The following is a 4,547-nucleotide window of genomic DNA, read 5'->3' as shown; positions in this document are numbered from 1 at the left end:
GTATGTGAATTGGAGTAAAAATCAGTAGCAGAGGCTAGTAAGCCAGGAAAGGGCTATAAGGGAAGGAGGAGAGGGGAAGACTTAAAGGGATTGTATTGTATATGTGTAAGTAGATGAACAGATTACTGGGAGAGGATTGGCCTAAGTGAAGTCAGCGGAAGAAATTGAGTAAAGGAAGTGTTTGGGGGGGGTATTCAAAATTTAAGAGGGCATGCATAAACTGTGTGGAAACCTACTATTTGCATAATGACACACTCAGCCAAAGACTCTCAGTAGGAAAATTTCATTGCCAAGGATGGGATACCTTCCCATAAGTTGTTGGTCAGGGAGGTCAGTGATGGCCCCAAAACATTATAGGCCTTTGCTAAGGCTCTTCATTTGCCACCAGAAATAGATGGTGAGCTCTTGTTGCAGAAAATTCCATATGCTTGGACTGTAAGGTCACTGAGAAATCAGCTGGAAATGAGCTGAATATCTTCTTCCTGTAGACCAGTTGACAAAAAGCTGGAAAAAAAATCTATGCTCCATGCAGCCCTATGGGAGACAGCAGTCATCAGTGGAGATAAACAACAATGGAAACTGTAATCCTTAAGTTTGGTCTGCCAGGACAAATGAGCCAACAGATGTAATGCGTGTCTGTTATGGGGAAAACCAACTGCTTTCAAATTGGACTGAAGGACTGTTCCATGGGAGGTATTGCATACCTGGCACTGAAAACCTAGTCAAAAGCCTATGATGGGGGAGGTCATGAGCCCTAGGGGTGTAACACCTGCTGGTGTCTGGCTAAATCTATATGCTTACCAAACTGTCCCATTTTTCTCAACATTCATACATACATGTTCATAATGGTACTCTCACTATTAGTTAGAGAAACTTCTCTTTTCACATGGCGGTGATCTCTGGTATGACTCAAAAGGCAACATACTGCTGAGAAGTGACCAAGGGTTGAGCACTGAAATATCTCTATCACATGTTCTAAGGCTCAAGGCCTTAGAAGAGATAGAAGAGATGTAAGGGAGAATGTAAGAACCACAGGAAGGGAAGGACTGCTTATAATACAATCTTCCAGACACAAAATGGTCTAGATATCCATGACCTTGCAGTGCCTGGTACTACCTACACAAGGCTGTTATACTAGGAGGAAAAGATGATGACATCAAAATAAATGAGAGACTAATGGAGAGGGGCATGGGAATATGATGAAGAGTAGATTTTTATGGGGAAAGTGAATGAGGGGAGAGAATTATCATGGTTTATTACCTATAATTATGGAAGTTGTGAATAAAAAGTTTTAATTTTTTTCAGTGATTTTCCAATGTTATTTCAATGTAACGTATCTACATCAGTGTCATTAAGAAAACAGGTACTGCCTTAGCATCCATAGAGCCAATTTCTAATGTTCTTGCCACACTTTCCACAGCAGAAAAATGTAGATTAATTCAAACAAGTGAATTGGGTAACACTTTATTCAGTAAATTTCTTTCTTATCTCTTATTTAAAATAAAATTAATTTTAGCCAGTTGAGAGATTTCTTTAGTAAGAAAAATTTTATTTATGAAATATGGCAAAAATCTGTTCTATTTAAAGGATGATAGAAAGTACTTCAACAATTTACCATATTTGGTTTTAGAGATTGAAATATTACTTATATATCAATCTGTGGCTAATTTACAACAAATATTAGTCCCTCAGTATTGCTACTCATATCTGAAATGCATAAAATTCTGTAGGTCCATGTTTCTAAATCTTAGATTCAATCTGAACTTTCAGGTGTCTCAATCCATGCATTTTTCTTCTTCTGCCCAGCTTTGAGCCGGTTGATGGTGATTTTTCTCAGTTCAAATGTCTCAGCTGGCACCCTTGGATAAAGACTCCTCCTGGTAGTACAGATCTAATAATGTGACCAAGATACTTATTAATTTGTGTGCTACTAAGCAGTGTTAATAAGGTATAATTTATAGCTCCTAAAATGCAGCCTTTTGGAGTAAGTGCATAATTAAAAGAATTTTAGTTAAGCTACAGAGTTGTATAGCCTTCACCACAATTAATTTCAGACCTTTCTATGAAATTAAAAGTTTCCATGTGCCCTTTGTGGTCACAATTCATTCACACTCATTTCTGAGGAAACTACTAATCTATTTCTGGCTTCTATAGATAGCTTTCCTGGACATTTTATGTAAGTGATACTGCACAACATAGTTTTTGTGTCTGACTTATTGACAATACAATAATGTTTTTGAGATGAACTCATGTTTCAGTGTTTATCAGTAATTTGTTTCTTCTTGTTAACAGAGTATTTATTATATTTATATATTTTTATTGATAACTTTATAATATGAACATACGTCCTTCAGCATTCATATCATCTGTAATTGTTTTCTACTAGATATTGGATTATATTTCCAAACTCATACTTATATGTTTTAAATTTTAATAGATTTTATTTTGATAAAGTACAGTTTATATGAAATCTGTTTTTTTTTATTTGTGATAAAAATAAAATTTATTTTCACTTTAGGTTAATACTTTGTAGGCCTCCAAAATATTGAAATTGACATTTTTTCCATTTTGAATGCACTTTACTTTTTCAATTTCATTGTTTAATAAAGGCAAAACTTCCTATCTTTTATAGAAATGCAAATTTCATTAATATTTGAGAAATAACTTTGGTACAGTATATCCTTTGAAGCCAGATTTTCATTTCCTCATATGTCTACATTGACAGTAATTTTTGTTTTTGCCTTCTCTGTTTATTATCACTTCCTTGAGATATATCACAAATTGGCCAGTGTCACCAAGAGATTTCCAGTCCCCAAATTTATTATTTTCTTTGATTTCACCGTGTGTGTGTTTTGAAGCCAGAGGAGAATATTGGGTTTTTTCTTCTATCTTATTTCTGGTTTATTTCCTTGAGATTAAGTCTTCCTGATCCTGGAGCTGTCAACTTTTGCTGTTGTTATTATTGTTTTAGTTATTTTTTCTTTTTGTCAGACTGGCTGGCCAGGGAGCCACATTGATCCTCCCATCTTTGCTCCCTCAGTGCTGAGATTACATGTATGTATACCTGACCATGCCTACTATTTATGTGAGTGCTGTAGAGTCAGAGAATCAACTCAAGTTCTCTTGTTTGAGTAGCAAGTCCTTGCCATCTCCCAGCTCTGATTGTCCCTTTTTATGCCTTATATAAGAATGAATATACATCATCTGTTTATGATTTATATCTAGAAAACTTTGAATATTTTGTATTACTCAAGAAATAGCTTAACTTCTCTGAGGTTTTGATAACCTTTTATTACTTTATATCAATATTTTCTCATACCTCACAGAGGGACAAATGGTTTTGTTTTATTAGATCACTGGAGTTTTGCTTTTTCTCACAATAGCACAAACACACTTCTATTTACTTACTTTTCTTAAATCCTTGAAGGATTCAGCATCACACAGATTCTGTGTCCAATGGCCTTGGCAGGAAGGTTGCTTCGGAATTTGGCTCAAACCATGCCACTATTTCCATGGGCCCAAGTTACCTTTCCCCAGATAACTCTTATTTTATTAGATTTGCCACCAGGACTCACTGTTTTCTTTTTTTGTTATTGTTGTTGTTGTTGTTTTGTTTTGTACACATAAGCACATCTCTTGCCCAAGTAGAATTCAGTTTCGTTTTGGGCATAAACACCTTCAATTTTAAGAAGAGCCATGTGTTCTTTTTGGTTCTGAAGACCCTGCTTATAGCCAGCAAAAAATGGCCTTGCACCAGAGCCTTCCAGACATATTTATGCCTTTTAGAAGTCCTGTTCCCAGCAGGCCCTACAGGACCCAAGATGGCAGAAAAGAGTAGAGTGTTATCTCCAGACATTGCAATATCTATTTCATATAAATGCTTCATTTAATTCAGTTATGCATTAAGAGGATATGATTATCACCATCTCACAAGGAAGGAACTCAAATTTGAAAATGTAAAGCAACAACCAAGGGCAAGAGATTCCACAATTTCTCAAACTGTAGTATCCTATACTGTTTCCTTGTAACCTATAGTAGTTGGCTATAGGCTGGCATATTTAATGCCTTAATGTGTTAGGAGTCTCTGAAGGAAACAAAAGTGTATCCTACCATAGGTTTATTTGAATGCATTGCTAGTTAATACATCAGATTTTCTTTTGAACTTAAAATTTCAAATAAAGGTACTTATCAAGGGTGCTGTGATCTCATGTGAAAAAATAATTTAAAATAGACATAGTAAAGTGTTTCATGATTACCATACAATAATTGTATAATATTATCAAGCAATTAAATGGATTAATCTTGATATGTTTGTCTCATGTGGAACTTTTAAAAATATTTTGTGATTTTTTTCAAAGAAAGTGAAAAATAGATGCTATAGCATGAATAGACTTATTTTTAGAATCTAATAAATTAATGCTGATGGACTCATCAATCCATTTGAGTGTCCTTGCAATTCTTGGTTTTCACTGATGAGTGTTATTTATAACTGTCTTAACAAGCAGTTGCAGCTAGATGTGCTTTCACATCATAAGGACAGGGGGCTA

The 4,547-nt window shown here is 34.9% G+C and overlaps 1 pseudogene; it reads right to left on the bottom strand.

Annotated features, from left to right (window-relative positions):
- Positions 1-3,413: 3,413 nt before the first annotated feature.
- Positions 3,414-3,771, bottom strand: LOC101596931 (annotated as a pseudogene).
- Between the last annotated feature and the right edge of the window lie 776 nt (positions 3,772-4,547).

Source organism: Jaculus jaculus, chromosome 5 (assembly GCF_020740685.1).
Source record: "Jaculus jaculus isolate mJacJac1 chromosome 5, mJacJac1.mat.Y.cur, whole genome shotgun sequence".
Classification (NCBI taxonomy): Eukaryota; Metazoa; Chordata; class Mammalia; order Rodentia; family Dipodidae; genus Jaculus; species Jaculus jaculus.
The sequence above is the reverse complement of the archived record's forward strand: the minus strand, read 5'-3'. Positions and strand labels throughout refer to the sequence as shown.